The sequence below is a fragment of the Puma concolor genome, chromosome B2 (genome assembly GCF_028749965.1).
Source record: "Puma concolor isolate L17-30 chromosome B2, mPumCon1.1.hap2, whole genome shotgun sequence".
NCBI lineage: Eukaryota > Metazoa > Chordata > Mammalia > Carnivora > Felidae > Puma > Puma concolor.
In genome coordinates, this window is record NC_141671.1 from 17,224,716 (window position 1) to 17,243,383 (window position 18,668).

Genomic DNA, 18,668 nt, shown 5'->3' on the forward strand with positions numbered 1-18,668 from the left:
TATCTCACTGGAATTATGTTAATAGAAATCTAAAGTCAATTCTAATAAGTTAAGATGTATAAGCCTAGAGTAGTCACTAAGAAAAAAGCTCAAAAAATGTGAAAGATTATGAAAGGAATCAAAATGTTACACTAAAAAATAATGCAAAAGAAAGTAGCAAAAGAGGAATAGACGGGTAAAACCAGAGAAATATAGAAAATGAAAAACAAGATGGCAGATGTAAATAGCAAAATGTAAGTATCGACCATGACATTAAATGTGAATAGGATAAACAATATAAGTAGAGATTTCCAGACTGGATTGAGAAAAAAACAAAACAAAACCAAAAAACAACCCAAGATCCAACTATTTGGTGTATATAGGAGACACATGTTAGATTCAAAGATACAAACAGGCTGAAAGTGAAAGGATAGAAAAAGGGAACATCACACGAATAGTGACCATAAAAGAGCTGGAGAAGCTATATAATTTCAGACAAAATAGACTTTAAAACAACCTATGTACTAGAGATTAAGAGGGACATTAACAATGATAAAAAGGTCAATCTATCATGAAGATACGACAATTACAAAAACATATGCCCCTAACAACAGGGCCACAAAATACGTGAAGCAAAAACTGACAGAATTGAAGGAAGAAAGAGTCAATTCAACAGTAATAGTTGGAGCTTAAATATTCCACTTTCAAAAATGGATAGAACAACTGGGCACATGATCAAGGAAATAGAAGACTTGGAATAATACTGTAAATAAACTAGATCTAATAGACCAACCGACAACAACATAGCATAAATCTTCTAAAGTATGCATGGAACTCCATTGTCGATGGGATTTTAACATGGTGCAGCCACTTTGGAAACAGCCTGGAAATCCCTCAAGAGGTAAAACATGGGGCTACGAGGTTAGCATATGGTCCAGCAATGCCACTCCTATGTAGGTATCCAAAACATATGTCCATACAAAAACTTGCTCATAAATGTTCATAGAAACTTTGTTCATATTAGCTAGAATATGAAAATAATCCAATAGAATATAGTCTATCCATACAATGAAATATTATTTGGCAAACAAACAAACAAACAAATTGAAGTGATGATTTGTGTTACACGATGGATCAACCTTGAACACATTATGCTAAGTGAAAGAAGCCGGTTACAACACAAAAGACCACATGCTGTATGATTTCATTCATACGAAATGTCCAGAATAGGCATATTTATAGAGACAGAAAGTAGCCTACATCTTAGGGAGCTGGGAGGAAATAATGTTTACAGAGTCTTTGGTGTCGTGATGAAAATGTGCTAAAATTGACGGTGATGACGATCACACAATTTTGCGAGTGTACTAAAAACCATTAAATTGCACAAAGTGAGTGAATTATATGGCATTGAGTGATATCTCAATAAAGCTGTGAAGAAATATTTAAAATATCTTATTCTCCTGGACCAGCCTTATGATGAGGTATTGGCTAACGAGGTATAAGGGGTTTCTTGTGAAGGACTTTATTCTCAAATAAAATTATAAAACTCCTTCAGAAGAAATCCCGTTTCCTCTAAGACTTTTTCCCTGCCTTGAATTCTTATGTGATAGCACAAACTGCAGCAGTCACCTTGTAACCATGAGGCAAGAAGCATGACGATGAAAGCCAACCCACTAGAGATAGTGGAGGAAAAGTGTAGAACCTCAATGAGTAGCCTCAATGAGTAACTGGGCCAGAGCCTGATACCTATCTCCATTCTACATCTTGTTATGTGAAACCATCCCGAAGCTGGTTTTCCTGTTAGTGGAAGACCAGTGCATTCCTAGCTGATAAGAGAACAGAAGGTAAAAGGTTTATGTAAGGAAATGGGTAATACCCACTGAATAACTCCATTAACCATATAAATAAGAAACTAACGTTTCCTCAATATGGACTTCCTACCAGGGACTTTTATGTATGCGGAGGTTGTTCTATTTAACCTTTACAACAATCACATGGAGTAGTTATAAATATCTTCCATTTATAGATGAAGAAGCTAAGGTCCATAGGGATAAATAACTTGTAGAAAATCATAGCAAGGAGCAGAGAGGAATTTAAACACTAGTTTGTCTGACTCTAATGGCTATGCTATTTCTATTCTTGTATACTTTTACTTTGTGCTACTGTTAGGCTTTGTTTTGTGCACAAACCAAGGTCTCATCACTACTATGTTCACCTCTCAATATTTATCCGTATTTTCTATCAGGATTTTTTCTTTTTCTTTTCTTTTCTTTTCTTTTCTTTTCTTTTCTTTTCTTTTCTTTTCTTTTCTTTCCTTTCCTTTTTTCTTTCCTTTTCTTTTCTTTCCTTTCCTTTTCTTTCCTTCTCTTCTCTTCTCTTCTCTTCTCTTCCCTCTCCCCTCCCCTCCCCTCCCCTCTTCCTTCCCTTCCCTTCCCTTCCCTTTTCTTTTCTTTCCTTTCCTTCTCTTCTCTTCTCTTCTCTTCTCTTCTCTTCTCTTCTCTTCTCTTCTTTCTGTTTTCTTTTCTTTTGAAAACCCTCTCCAAATTTCTGCCTCATTTTTAGTGTCTTAGCTGAGTCATATAAACTGGTAAGTCAGTACCTTAGCAACCAGCTCTACCACAGAATCAAATATAAGATCACTTATGTTACAGAACTTTGAGTATTAAAAATATTCGCTTCCAGCAGAAAAAAAAATTTAAAATTCACCATCTCCCCTAGAGGAGACTATTTCCAATTAAAATTTAAACGGAAATTGTGGCTTTTGTGACTCAAAATTTGATTTGAAGGCAAATTTTATTTTACTCCAGAAAAAATTAATCTCTTTATTAGACATAAGTAAGATAAACTCCTAGAAGATTTAGAAACTACAAAAAGAGTAGTCTAAAGAAAAGGTTTACTCAAATTTTCACCTCTAACAAATAATGTTTTAAAATATTTTCTTCTCATCTTTTTGCTCTGCCATGCTTAAGTTTGTATAGCTGTGATCCACAGTTTTCTAACATTTGTACAATTTTGCACGCCACTTTATTACTGTTTATTATTTGTCATATCATCGGTATGTTTATATATGGCAAGTTTATACAAGATATCCATTCTTTCTTTTCTTCTTTTAAGCTGCCAAAACACTTCCTAAATATTTAAGAATGAATGGTAGTCTTCAAAATGCTTGTTAAATAGGAATACTTATAAATATTTACTTATTGACCACAGCTGATAAACTCCTCTCTCTGAAGCTTAGATATTTTTAGCCATCCTTTTTGTTTAAATGGCTTTGTATATGTTACAAAGGAGAAAACAGAATGTAAAAAAGGAAAAGGAAAATGAAAATGGACAGTTAACGGAGATTTCTCCTGCGGTAACTTTGAGTACTCCTTCCCACAATTGGACCCCAGGATAATTACAGGAAAATGGTTGAGGCCGTTTTACCTATTGCTAGAATCACATAGAAAGGACAACAGAGGGGCGCCTGGGTGGCGCAGTCGGTTGAGCGTCCGACTTCAGCCAGGTCACGATCTCGCGTCCGTGAGTTCGAGCCCCGCGTCGGGCTCTGTGCTGATGGCTCGGAGCCTGGAGCCTGTTTCTGATTCTGTGTCTCCCTCTCTCTCTGCCCCTCCCCCGTTCATGCTCTGTCTCTCTCTGTCCCAAAAATAAATAAACGTTGAAAAAAAAAAAAAAAGAAAGGACAACAGAAGGTTGAGTCACAAAATAATCCTTCTTTAGAGTATGAATCTTCCTCCATTACCCCAAAGCATGTAGATTATAATTTAGTCATGGTGCATAATGTTGAATAAGGAACATTTATGATTTCCTAACTGGTGTGGCATGACGTTGTGGAAATTTTCAGAATTGTTTTTTCTTTTTTTTTGCAGAGCGAGATGTTTCTAAGCAAACTGGAAAGAGGATTGAATATGGATTGTGTTTGTATATAGGTGTGTACGCATACCTGTGGGCATTCCTGCACGAATTGATTTGAATGCCGTAGGAAGTGGTGACGGAACCCCCTTTCTTCTTTGGCATTCACATGTGGGTTATAATCCGGAGATGAATGTTAATAACATTCTAGAAATTACCCTTTCAGTTAAGAACCTTACATACATACCTGTGCATTTTTCTAGATGTCATTTTTCTAGATATATACACACCTATATATTTAAATATAGATAATTACACACATAATTGTATGTGTATTATATAATATGTGCTACATGTAATTCATGCTATTTCAATTATATCGTACTGAATTTTAAAAGTTAGTCATTGCTACCCTGTCGCAGAATCAAATTAATTAACATGCAGAAATTTGGGGATAGACATGATCTTGACTTACTCATAAACAAGGAAGTACTTGATGGGAGTATGGCAAGTCAGGCTGAAGAAATTGGGTGAGGCAATAAACCCTAAAACAATAGATATTATTTATTAAACTGGTTTTTAAAGATTCATTCCTGTATCTTTATAGTTACCATGGCCAAATAATCTTCTGAATATCTGCAGACTCCGGGCAGATAAAAGGCAAGGGTAAAGAAAGGTTAATAAAGAATAACTTCCGGCTGCTCAGAGAGGAGCAGTTGGCAGAGAGTTTTCATCACATGATTATTATACTCAGAAGGTCCATGTTCCTTGTCAGCATTCCCACTGAAAGGGCTAAACATAAGGCAGGGCATGGGAGGGAGGAAGGAAGTCCTCTGTGCCATACCATCAACCTCCACCCATTTCCCACCTTCCTCCATGATCTCCTCGTGTCTCGTGATGGTGATTCACCTGTTTCTGGTGGGCACTCCCATAGTTTTGCTTCAGTTTTTTTTTCCTATCTTCTACGTATCAACTTTCCCTTAGAGGTCTGTATCTGCTTCTACTTCCAAGGTGGGTAAGTAGTTAATGGAATACACATATCTGCATTGATCTCTTAAGGGGACTCTGATGGCGAGATTGCCTCCTGCCTCTCATCATCTGAATTTGAAACCAGTCCCAACTCCTTTTTCCCTTTTATTATCCTCACCCTTGATCGTTCATCACATCTTTTTAAAATTTCTCTTGACCTTTCCTCTTTCACCATGGCTTGTTTAGAAGTGCGTTGTTTAGCTTAGGGCTCTTACATATTTTGATATCTTGTTTATTGATTTGGGTTGATTCCCTTATGGCTAAAGAACACACCGTGTGTGATTTCATGGTTTAATCACCTCCCATTCATCCCATTGGTGAAGGAGGGACTCCTGCTCTAGGGTTAAGTTGATAGCCAAACTCATGACACTAGACACTGGACGGATGAGAAGGTGAGATTGACAGCAGTTTGTTAATCACATATACTCACAGCCTGGAGGAGGAGGACACTGGGGTTGCATTCAGGAGCAGTGTAAACAACCAGTGGCTGTGGGAGGCAGGCTTTGTAGTATCAAGAAGATGAGGTGCTTCCCACAGAAGAATGTGATTGATTGAAAGTTATTGTTTGAATAATTCCATGGTGGGCAAGGAACTGAAACCTGCCACTCAGGGATATGCAAGAGCTGCAGCTGTTCCCCTTGATAAGAATGGTTGTTTGGCTAGGCGATCTTATCCACAATAACACGGTGGGGAGGGGAACTTGTGGTTAGGCCAGATGAGGCTTTCTTGATTTCACCAGATGTCAAAGCAGAACAGAATATTGGGCCTTAATTTTAGTCCTGACACCACATTTTGATTACATTTGTTGAGGTCTGTTTTATGGCTCAGGACATAGTCTATGTTGGTCCGTGTTCCACAGACACTTGAGATGTGTCTTCCACTGTCATTAGGGGAAGTGTTCTATAGATGTCAATCAGATTCTGTTGGCTGATGGTCCATGGTATTGCTGAGCTCATCAGTATCCATGCTGGTTTCCTGTCTAGTTGCTGTATTCAATGTTGAGATAGAGGTACTGAAACTTCTACCTACAACTGTGGATTTGTTTCTTTCTCTTTTCAATTCTATCAGTTTTTGCTTTACATATTGTGCAGCTCTGCTTTTTGGTGCAGACACATTTAAGATTATTATGTCTTCTTGGGGTGCCTGGGTGGCTCAGTTGGTTAAGCATCTGACTTCAGCTCAGGTCATCATCTCACAGTTTGTGGGTTTGAACCCCGTATTAGGTTCTGTGCTGACAGCTCAGAGCCTGGAGCCTGCTTTGGATTCTGTGTCTCCCTCTGTTTCTGCCGCTCCCCTGCTTGCACTCTCTCTCTCTCTCTCTCTCTCTCTCTCTCTCTCTCACACACACACACACACACACACACACACACACATAAACATTTAAAAAAAGATTATAATGTCTTCTTGGTGGGTTGAAACTCTTATCATTATAAATATCCCTTTCTGTCTCTGGTAAATTTATTTTTTATTTTTTATTTTTTGCTCCCCAGTCTACTTTATATGACATTCATATAGCTACTTCTTCTTTTTAAAAATATTTACATGATAAATCTTTTTTTCCATTATTTTACTTTCAACATGACTAACACTTTTATATTTGAAGTGAGTTTCTTATAGGTAGCATATAGTTGGGTGAAGTCTTTATTCATTCTGCCAGTCTCTGTCTTTTAATTGGTAGACCTTGACCATTTACATTTAATGTGATTGTTGGTAGATTAGGGCTTCAGTTTGGCATTACATTTTTTGTTTTCTGTTTTCTCTCTCTCTTTCATTTCTGTGTACTTTTTTCCAGATTCCTGTGGGAATTGAAACCTTTTTTTGAATTCATTCTATTTATAGTATTTATAGGTATGTCTCTTTGTAAAGTTTTTTTTTTTTCAGTGATTGTTCAAGGTAGAACATTACACATATAAAACACATAACTGGCATCACCATTTTACCAGTTTGAGCGAAGTGTAGAAATCTTTGACATTCCTTTACCCATCCCCATTTATAATATAATTATCATAAATATTTCCTCTACAAGTGAAACTGTGCCATAATTTTTGCTTCAATGCCCAAACATGATTTAGAGGACTTAAGAGAAGAAGTCTATTGTATTTGCCTCTGTTTTTATTTACTGCTTTCTTTCTTCCTCCCTGACATTCCATGATGCCTTTTTTTATTTGCTCTTTGTTTAGACAGTTTCTTTTAGCCATTCTTTTAGGATAGGTCTGCTGACAACAAATTCTCTTAGTTTTTCCTCAGCTGAGACTGTCTTAATTTTCTTTTTATACCTTAAAATATTTTCACTGGAGATAGGATTCTGAGTTGACAGTTCTTTACTTTCAGCACTCACAAAATGTGCCAATTCCTTCTGGCTTCCTTAGTTTATGGTGAAAAATGTACATTCATTCCAATTGTGCTTCCCCTGTAGGTAAGGAGTTGTTTCTCTTCTTTGGAATCTGTAGGTTTATGTCTTTTGCCAAAGTTTGAAAACTTGCAGCCATTATTTCATTGAGTATTTTTTCAGTCCCACCTTATTCTCTTCTCTTTCTAGGATTCCAATGACACACATGTTAGATCTCCTGTAATAGTTCCACAGATCCTTGCTTTGCTCATTTTTTTTCCCCTCAGTGTATTTTAATGCTTAAGATAGGGTAATTTCTTTTTTATATTCAAGTTCACTGACTCTTTCTTATGTCCCTTTCATTCTTCTGTTGAGCCCATTCATTAAGTATTTCTTATTGCAGTTACTATATTTTCTGTTCTAGAATTCTCCATTTTATATCTACTTTATATCTCCTGCTTCTTTGCCGAGACTTTCTATTTCTCTGCTGATACTATTTTTTCATTTGTTTTAAGCATGCACTTAATTGCTGGTTGATAAATTTTTATGATGGCTACTTTAAAAACTCTGTCAAATAATTTTAACATCTCTGCCATTTCAGTGCTGGAATCTATTGATTGTATTTTTTTTTTTAATTCAACATGAGAGCTTTCTGGTTCTTGGTATGATGAGTGAATTTATATTGTAACTGAAAGATTTGAGTATTACGATATTAGGGATCTTTTTTAAACCTTTTATTTTAGCTGGCTCTTTCTGACACCACTTTGGAAGGGAATGGGGGGGGGTGTCCCTTGTTACTCCAGGTGGTATAGAAGTCCAGGTTTTCCACTCAGCCTCTATTGACACCCAAGGGAAGAGACTTCTCATTATTGCTGGGTTGATGGGAGTTCTGGCTTTCCGCTAGTCTTCTACACATACCATTTTGGTTACTAGCTGAGAGGAGAAGGAATGCTTCATTACTGCTCCCCATGAGATTTCCACTGCCACCCTGGATGGGAGTAGTCTCATTAGCGCTGGGTGATAGTAAAATCCTGACTCTTATCTGGGGCTCCCTCTGACACCACCCTATAAAGAAGGAGGAGGAGGGGCGCCTGGGTGGCGCAGTCGGTTAAGCGTCCGACTTCAGCCAGGTCACGATCTCGCGGTCCGTGAGTTCGAGCCCCGCGTCGGGCTCTGGGCTGATGGCTGGGAGCCTGGAGCCTGTTTCCGATTCTGTGTCTCCCTCTCTCTCTGCGTCTCCCCCGTTCATGCTCTGTCTCTCTCTGTCCCAAAAATAAATAAAAAGCGTTGAAAAAAAATTAAAAAACAAGAAGGAGGAGGAGTGCCTTGTTACTACAGGATAGGATTGGAAGTTCAAGTTCTCCATATGGTCTACACTGGCACCTCAAAGAAGGCACTCACTAGTGACCATTGGGGATGAAAGTTCTGGCTCCCTACTAAACCTTCTCTGCTATGACCCTTGTAGGTTGTTGGAGCATTTCACTATAGCTTGACAAAGATGGAAATTTAGGTTCTCAACTTAGCCTTTTCTGGTGGGTATGGGGTGTGGCCACAGTTTTTGTTCCACCCTGTGGTATTTGGCTATAGTAGAGTGGTTTTTTCCTAAAAGTTTTCTATATTGCTAGAGTACCTCTTTTCTGATCCTTTGGAACAAGAGACTAGGATTTTGTTGGGGCTTCAACAATTTTGTTCAATGACAGTCCTGGCTAATTGGCTTTTCTAGTGCCCAGTTTGGGACATGTAGGGCACAAAGAAAACCTAGGGAACTTACCATCATGTCATTTCTCAGGTCCTGATTCCTAGCTAGTCTGCCTCTTCTCTCCACCTTCCAGAGTCTCCTTATGTTTGTTTCATATATAACGCCCAGGGGTTTTAGTTGTATTTAGTGGCAGGAAGAAAGAAAATATGTCTACTCCACCTTTGGGGGGGAAGCATCCCATCAAGTCTTTCTGATTCTACCACCTAATCACAGGAAGTCTTTGATTATCACAAGCATTTGTACGAATTCCCCAGTTCTTGAGTACATAATAATTATAAACACAGCACACTATCAAATATATCTAATATTTTAACATTTGAAGTATTAGGTATTATATATAACATATTTGTATTAGATACAAGACACCATAAAATGTAGTATCTATTCTTTATTGCATATATATATATATAAAATAATACAAAATCCACTATTGTGGAAGTCATGAAAAGGTGTTGCTGAGGTGTTCTGCACCCAGACAACATGATATCTGAGGGACCCCACTGATTCCCTCTGAACCCACTCCCACATTTAAAACCAAGGCCATGTTTCCTGTAGGCTGCTCCCAGACATTGATTGAGCACATGGGGGATACTAACCAATGCAGACCCATTCCTGTGATACTTGGGACTCTCCTGACTGGTGACATTGACTCAAGGAGTCCTTATCAGCCTGGCTGAATTTTTCTTGGAACTTTGTTACACTCTGAGATTCTTCTTACTCGGTTTGCCTTCCTTCCCTCTCGCCTTCTCAGGTGTCATACCTGCACTGTTGGAAGACTCTGCCTGTCCACCCTCGTTCTTTTCCCCTTTCTTGTTCACGGACATTTCCATCATGCATCCTGGCATACTTTTTTTTTTTTTTTTTGAAGGACTCTGATGTTTTATATACCTAGATCTAAATCTATAATCTAGGGGTGCTTGGGTGGCTTAGTTGGCTTCTGACTCTTGATTTAGGCTCAGGTCATGATCTCCCGGTTCGTGAGTTCAAGCCTGGTGTAAGGCTTTGCATTGACAGCATAAAGCCTGATTGGGATTCTCTCTCTTCCTCTCTCTCTGTCCCTCCCCTGCTTGTGCACTCTCTCAAAATAAATAAGTAAACTTAAAAAAAGTCTATAATCTAAATCTAGACATAGGTATAGAAATAGATGATCTCTACATACATAATACGGCATAATACATAATACTGTGTATATATATATATATATATACATGTGTTATGCAGGACAGTTCCATAATCACCAATTATCATTGAGATGACAGTTTTGGAGGGGGCAGCAGGGACCATATAGCTCACCAATAGCCAAGCAACTACTTCTCGTATATCAAACCACAGTATGGTTCAAATTAATGCTCCTACAATACTACAAATTCTTGTGTCATCAACTTCACAGTTAATCATAAAGTTTTGAAACAACAAAGGCCTTCCTAGCTTTGCCCAATAGAAATTCCTGCAAATGTAGATACATCCTTTATCTTCACTGCCCAGTAAGGTAGCCACTAGCTAGGTATGGTTGTTGAACACTTGAAATATGGCTAGTGGGGCTAATGGAATTTTGAGTGTTATTTAATTTTAATTCATTTCAATTTGAATTTAAGTAACCACACATGGCTCATGGCTACCATACTGAGCGGTGAAAGCTGTAGTATTTCACGGATACTTACTCTGCCTCCTTCCCAGTGATCACCGACTGAGGTCAAGGCCTTCATCCACACACGCCTGGACCATTCAACATAGTAGCTTTGTAAATCTTGTCCATGTTTCCCCTCTCCTAATGCCCACTTAGTTGCCAGTAGGGTGTTTGTTCTAAAACACAAAATCACGTCACTTCCTTAATACAAAGCTAGGGATAGCGTGCCTTACTCAATTGCTGCTTTCTCTCCCTTTTTGCTACACCTGGGACTATACACACCCGGCAGCTGTTAGGCCTGATAAATGTCTGTTGGGAGAAGAATGAACATATTTTAACAGCAGGGCATTCTGGAGATAGCTTGCCTTAAATTACCTTAATTTTGGGGACTTGGGGACATGTGGCAAGATAATGAAGGTGTATTTTTAGCAGGTGATCCAAACAGGTGCCTGCCTCCAGTGCCCTTACGCTCACTCTCAAAGGCAGAATCTTTATGTGACTTATTGCATTCTGGGGAGCAAATCATCTTCCCCAGCCTCCCCCAACTGTCATCAACACAACGGTCAGGGGGAAAGACAGGAATTTCTGGACCTCTCCCAAAGTGACCCTCTGTGAAACACCACTGTGGTTAAATGCTAACAAATAAGATCCTCAAGGAGGAAAGATCACACTTGTGAAACATTAGATGCCACTTTTCAACCCAGTGAATCACTGTATTAACAAATCCACTGTTTTTCTTAGTAAAGCTCTTTCCTTTCTTCCCAAGGCAAAACATGACTAGAAGGAAAATCATCACGAGCAAAGCTTATTTAATTCAAAAGTGATCTTTGTCATAAGAAATATTTTGAGTATTGTCAGTATTCCCGCGTCTCAGAGACAAACACACACACCCAACCAGCTTTGAACGTCTGTTTGAACATAGCAGGTCTCAGATGCACACATGCGTTTTTCTCCCCTCCTCTCCTCCCGCAGCCTCCTGTTTTCATGCTATCAGTGGATCTTCCCACCAGACAACACTCCCTCCCTCCGATCACAGTCTTCTCTATGGGAGATGCACTTGGTTTCTCAGCTCAGTGAACTCTCCCTGTTTCGGCAAGGAAGATTTAATTGCAGGGTTTCACATTTTCAGAGAAAATGTTTAGACTGGAAGGGATCAGCCATATTAGAGAAATGTGGTTTGCTCAAAACTAAGTGGCATAAACCCCCTGCCTTTTGCTGGCAGGAAACTCAGGAAGGAACTCTGGCTGTTATTGAAATAATCCGTAGTTGATTACTTTTTTTTTTCCAAACAAGTGCTCGATTCACTTGGAATCTAGTTGTTAGGCTTGATGCATGGTAAAATAAACCTGCGGTTGCATTTGTGGTGCCCATGCATGTGATAAGATAATCCCATAACTTACTTGCTGTAAAGTTGGCCCCTATATATTTTTGCACGCAGCAATAACCTCAAATTATTTCGCGACTTGCCGTTAGGACTCCGACTATTCTGAATCCTTGGCCTTGCGTTACCATCAGTGACAAAGTCGTACTGTTTTAATTCAGCTTAGACATGAAAGATGATCTGATGATGATGACGATGCTTGTCCTTTCCTTGACCAGACGCTAAGGAAGTCACTTGTCTAATAATGTGAACTACCAACTACAGGAAGTAAGATATCACCTGCAGTGGCCTGTTTATGGGGAACACATACCATCTGCCATCATACAGCAGGCTTTCATCTTCCGTGCTGGTCCATCAACATTGTGTGCACATCACCACCCTTATGCTTCAGTTCAAAGCACAGAGTCCCCCAACTTGGTTTCCCACCGTCCTTTAATTTCGTATCGTGGCTGCACAGCAAAGCCCAGGTTCTCTTCTGCCTTTAAAAAGGCCCAGTGGATGTTCCTTTCCTCCTCTGTTAGAAACCGGATGTGCTTATTGGCAGGCTGAAGCATATAATGCAGCCGTGTATACATTTATTTCCGACGTGAATGTCTTTACTTGGTGCGTTTTGAAGAAAGCAAACTGTTGCACTGGGCAGATTAATGGTTTCCTTGTCAATGGGACAGTGATGTAGAAGGTTTGTAATAAGGGCAGATGCATAAAATCTCTGCATAGTTGAAAAAAGCCAGATACGAGAGTCACACTCTCTGATTCCATCTGTACAGAGTTCAAAACAAAGAAAAAAGAACCCCAAGTGTTGGAAGTCGGGGTAGTCGCTCCTCCTGAGAGGCTAGCCCTGGAGAGGGCATGGGGGAGGGTCTGCTGGGTACTGAGACTGTCTTGTTTCTTGATCTGAATTACAGTCACCTGGGCGTGGTCATTTTGTGTCAATGTATGGAGCTATACACTTACCCTTTGTGTTTTTATGATGCACTTTTAAAAATTGTTTTTAATTTAGTTTTAACGTTTATTTAAACATTTTGAGGCAGAGACAGAGATAGAGCGCAAGCGAGGACGGGCAGAGAGAGGAAGGGAGACACAGAATCCGAAGCAAGCTCCAGGCTCTGAGCTGTCAGCACAGAGCCCATTGTGGGGTTTGAACTCATGAGCCGCGAGATCATGACCTGAGCCGAAGTCGGACGCCTAACCGACTGAGCCACCCGGGTGCCCTTTTATGGTAACACTTAAAAAAAAAAAAAAAAAAAAAAAGTTTATTTATTTATTTATTTATTTGGGTTTTTTAATTAAAAAAAATTTTTTTTTAATTTTTAAAACTTACATCCAATTTAGTTAGCATAGAGTGCAACCATGATTTCAGGATTAGATTCCTTAGTGCCCCTTACCCACTTAGCACATCCCCCCTCCCACAACCCCTCCAGTAACCCTCCCTTTGTTCTTCATATTTATGAGTCTCTTCTGTTTTGTCCCCCTCCCTGTTTTCATATTATTTTTGTTTCCCTTCCCTTATGTTCATCTGTTTTGTCTCTTAAAGTCCTCATATGAGTGAAGCCATATGATTTTTGTCTTTCTCTGACGGATTAATTTCGCTTAGCGTAATACCCTCCAGTTCCATCCACGTAGTTGCAAATGGCAAGATTTCATTCTTTTGGATTGCCGAGTAATACTCCATGGTATATATATACCACATCTTCTTTATCCATTCATCCACCGACGGACATTTGGGCTCTTTCCATACTTTGGCTATCGTCGATAGCGCTGCCGTAAACATGGGGGTGCATGTGTCCCTTCGAAACAGCACACCTGTATCCCGTGGATAAATGCCTAATGAGAGTGCAGGCTGGGGAGGGGCAGAGACAGAGGGAGACAGAGAGTCACAAGCAGACTCCACGCTGTCAACGCAGAGCCCGACGTGGGGCTGGAACCCACCAAGCGTGAGATCATGACCTGGGTGGAAATCAAGAGTAGGACGCTTAACCACCTGAGCCACCCAGGTGCCCCTCTTATGATGTACTTTAACCGGAGTTGACATTTACACTAAAACATACCAAAAATATGCTGCAAATGGTCTCCGTCCAGGTCATCAGAATTGCATTTGTGGCTTTGGATCGAAAAGGGCCTGGGTTCGGAGCCCAGGACGCTATTGCTGTTTTTGACTGCTGAACATAAAAATGCGACACTCCGAGTGACCCGTCACCGTACTTTTTCTGAGAACATGAGCCGATTGCTTGTTTTCCTGGCACAGAAACATGAATAAAATGCAATGAATTCTCTAAAAAGTACTCTACGGCTCAGATAGCTCCAGGAAGAAACACCAGGGCTTCTGCCTACCAAGAGAGCCATTTTAAAGAATACGTACAGCCACCCTCAACCCAACTGCTACCAAACAGTTGAGCTGGAGGGGAAAAACCCACGCGCACTGCAAAACCCAAGAGCAGGAAGTCACAAAGCATGGGTAATGATATTTACTCAGAGCCGGATTCACATCCTACTTAACTCCACGGGAATTCTCAACAGTTGGTCTCGACAACTCCAGCAATTTTGAGGCTCATTAACCTATTTGCAGGTGCTCGGCTCTCTGAGTCGCCTGCGTTCAGAGAAATAACATCCTCAAAATTCTCTGACGCAGCCTGCCATCTCAGTCCAGAGGTAATCATGACGTTTCTCAGGCCTCTTAGCCGGGAAATGAAAGCTCTGGGTGATTCTGAAGTGGCAAGTTTTAAAATGAGTAATCCCATCTAACGTTTCATGTGAACCCCCACGGTAATCGGAGAGGAACATGGGTAAATAGTCCTCTTGAATGATTGGGTAAGCCATCCTAGGCTTTACTGAAAGAATTAGGCTGTGCTAAAACCCCCAAATATCTAAACCGTTTAGGGTAGACGAAAGAGAATTGGAACATTTCATCATGTCCTTCTTTATTTCTTAGGACACATGTCTGTGTTTTCCTGCTGAATCGCAAAGTGGGATCCCTGCGTTAAATTGTTCTGCCCAATCAGGCTAAGCCCTGGGGAGCCAGGCAACTCTTGTTCAGTGGATTATATTATGGGTTGTCTTTGAGAATCACATTATTTCTAAAATGCAAGGGCTGCAAAATATTTTGCTGGGTCCGCTCCTTTTTGAGACATTTTAGGATTTGCAAATTTCTCTAAACCCCTTTTGCTACAAACAAAGCCTCGAATTCACCCTTCATGGTGGGGTCTCTGCTGCACTATAACTTTGTTATAACAAAGTCTTTCCCAGGATTCACAGGAATGAACTCCCTGGGCAGAGGCCAACACCAGCCGGCCTTACACGAACGTCCATGCTGCCCAGGGAAGGGTTGGAGGCAGTCTCTTGAATATTAATCGCCATTCTGCTCTGTTTACAAGTCCGTCCTTTCTGAAAATTGCCTTACAAATAACCGTTCCCTCAAGATTATTTAAGAGCTAACTATTTTGATGTATTGAAATCTAGAGTTTGACCTGAAAATATATGGGCAGAAGTTTAGAGTATCCAGGACAAATCATTGGGCCATATTTTTGTGGCCTGGTAGGGAGGGTGGTCAACCATACTGTCTTTTCTTGTGGTGGGGAAAGAGGTATTCTCTTTCTTAGCTGAGCAAGACTGGGGCATAGGTCTGCTGATGTCTTTCTGGACATGCTGCCACCAGCTCCGATCCCGCCTTGTCGCACACTTACTGTGGCAACTTCTAGCGCTCTTCTGGAAGTAAATAATTGACAAATCTGGGCAGTCACAGGGTTACCGAGGTTAACTGCAGTAATACATATAAAGGTAGCATTGTATGCAGTCTTACAGACAATGCTCTGCTAAGATTCCTTGCTGGATTAACGGAAATGTTGAGAAGCTATTATGCCTTCATGTTGGTTTTCTTATTCGTGTAATACTGAGCCTACGTCCTGTACAGCTTTTAATATATTTAGCAGCACTAATTAAAGCAAAGGAGATGGAAAAATGTTTATCGCACTAAGAGAGATAGCTTTTGTTTTGTTCTAGAGGACAGTCTGAAATAGATTTCATCCAGTTTGCATCTTATTGGGTAGAATTGGACGTTGATGGTGCGAACAGAGATTCCGTTAAGCAGGGTGAAGCTCAGGATCCATGCCAAGGCGAAAATGACCACGTATATAACAGGACTGCCCCGCTTAGGAAGACAGAGAAATGATGTACGTGATATTGTAACTGAAGATGCTACACCCAAGGAACAGAAGAACTGAGGCTACCCACCTAAGCACCCAAAGACGTGCATGGTTGAAGGAATCAGCATTCCTGTCTACCAAACTCACTGCCTCCTATGTGGCGTAAATAGAACGTTTGAGTCTTTGGCTACTTGTAATGTAGACTAGTTATTTTCTGTCTATGGGACTCTCTGAGTATGTGGACCTATCTGAAGTAGGGGTACTCTGCTAGATAAAAAGTAAACTAATCATTGCCCTCAGATGAAATAACTTTGGCTTGAAGCTAAAGCAAAACCTCTCAGGCCATAAAAAATAAAGACTTACAGGGGGCCCCTGGGTGGCTCAGTCAGTTGAGCACCTCTTTGTTTTAGGTCAGGTCATGATCTAAAACATGAGATGGTTCATGAGATGGAGTCCTGCTTCAGGCTCTGTGCTGAAAGCAGAGAGCCTGCTTGGGATTCCCTCTCTCTCTCTCTCTCTCTCTCTCTCTCTCTCTCTTTCTCTCTCTCCCTGCCCCTCCCCTGCTCGTGCTGTCTGTCTCTCTCTCTCTCTCAAAATAAATAAAATAAAACTTTTAAAAAAAACCACCTTTAAAAAAAAATAAAGACCTACAAATGGAATATAATCTGGCCCCGGTGACTTTCCATTGCTTTCTTCCATGTTCTCTCTGTCCCGGCAATCAGAGCACCCTTATGGGTCCTTTAACACCCTAAGTATGTCTTTCTCCAGGGTTCTAGTTGCCTCTGATGTTGCCCCTGCATGGACTTTCCCCTGTAGCCCCCTTTACTTACCTGGCTCATTTTTTTCACTTTCTTCAATGCTTTGAGCACATGTAACCTCCGTGAGGGCTACTCTGCCCACCTATTTTGAATTACAGAACCTCCTTCAGCATATTCCGCGTCCCCTACTTCCCCATTGGTTGCTCTCACCTCTGTGATGTGCTCTTAATTTTTCCCCGGAGCACATCCCGTATTCTAAAAGCAACATAAAACTTAGTCACTATGTCAGCTTTAAATTGTTTACCTGTTCCCCACTCGAACTGAAGCTGTCAAAAAGCACAGATTTTGGTTTGTTTTGTCCACCGATGAGTCTGTAGGAACTGGTATGGTACCCAACACAGAGCCATTACTCAGTACATATTTGTTGAATGAATGAATGAATGAATGAACAAATGGGTGAATATTTTGGAGCATTGGTGAGGAGTTAGGTACATAGAAAACTGAGCAATGAAAAAGTGAGCTTATCACTATCATTGTCTGAAAGAGGAAAACAATCTGGGCTCAGAAATGAACAGTATTTATATTATCAAAATAATGTAAATACTGAATATTGATTAAATATTTTATTTTATTTTATTTTTTTAATTTTTTTTTTCAACGTTTATTTATTTTTGGGACAGAGAGAGACAGAGCATGAACGGGGGAAGGGCAGAGAGAGAGGGAGACGCAGAATCTGAAACAGGCTCCAGGCTCTGAGCCATCAGCCCAGAGCCTGACGCGGGGCTCGAACTCACGGACCGCGAGATCGTGACCTGGCTGAAGTCGGACGCTTAACCGACTGCGCCACCCAGGCGCCCCAAATATTTTATTTTTTTAAACTTATTTATTTTGACAGAGAGAGAGAGAGAGAGAGAGAGAGAGAGAGAGAGAAAGCACAAGCAGGGGAGGGGCAGAGAGAGAGGGAGAGAGAGAATCCCAAGCAGACTCCACGCTGGCAGCACAGAGCCTGACCCGGGGCTAGAACTCACAAACCGTGAGATCATGACCTGAGCCAAAACTGAGTTGGTTGCTTAAGTGACTAAGCCAAACAAGTCCCCCTTAAACATTTTATCTTACATTTTATCTTTTTTTGGGAAAATGAGATAAGAGGAAAAGGTGAAGTTGACATAAGGGAGCTAATCCTGAACTACTGTAATAGAAAGGCAATAAATTATTCTAAAATTGATAAATGGAGAAATCTCAGAGAAAGCATGTTATTCAGCAGTATGAATGTAAATACCAGAGATAACAATGAAAAAGTTCAAAGTATTGTCTCTTGGGGTTTGGGGAAGAGTGGTGTTCATTATAAAACGTATTACTATTTGAGTGTGTATATATTACCTTGATAAACATAAAATGTCATAAAAAAGGAAATATTTCCCATAAGCACCTTTTACAGAAAGTACTACATTTCTCTCCAAATTCTTTTAAACTGTTCTCCTTGAAGAACGCTTTTAGATAATTATTCATATTTATTTGATGAAATATAAAATGAGATATCATGAAGTATTAAAACGATTGGATTGGTAAAACTTACAAAATTATTCTAAGTCAATTTCAGAGAGACTGGTCAAATATTTTTAATGTGGGATGGATGTTTAGGTTTTTAAAATAATGTATTTATGGGGAAAAGTTTCAATTTGCTATTATTAGCGGAGATGCAGCTTAACATCCAAAGAAAGGAAAAGTAGATTAAAGAAAATCAAATACATCAGTTTGGAAAACACAAGGATTGCATTTTGGCTGAAAGTTACAATATCATTTAGGCCAATAAAT

The 18,668-nt window shown here is 40.0% G+C and overlaps 1 long non-coding RNA gene across 1 annotated transcript; it reads right to left on the reverse strand.

Annotated features, from left to right (window-relative positions):
* Positions 1-13,208: 13,208 nt before the first annotated feature.
* LOC147580764 (uncharacterized) lies at positions 13,209-17,297 on the reverse strand. The gene is made up of 3 exons (XR_015251064.1): positions 17,158-17,297; positions 14,005-14,192; positions 13,209-13,796 (listed from the first exon to the last, which is right to left on the reverse strand). It is a non-coding gene; the product is annotated as an uncharacterized LOC147580764 (long non-coding RNA).
* Between the last annotated feature and the right edge of the window lie 1,371 nt (positions 17,298-18,668).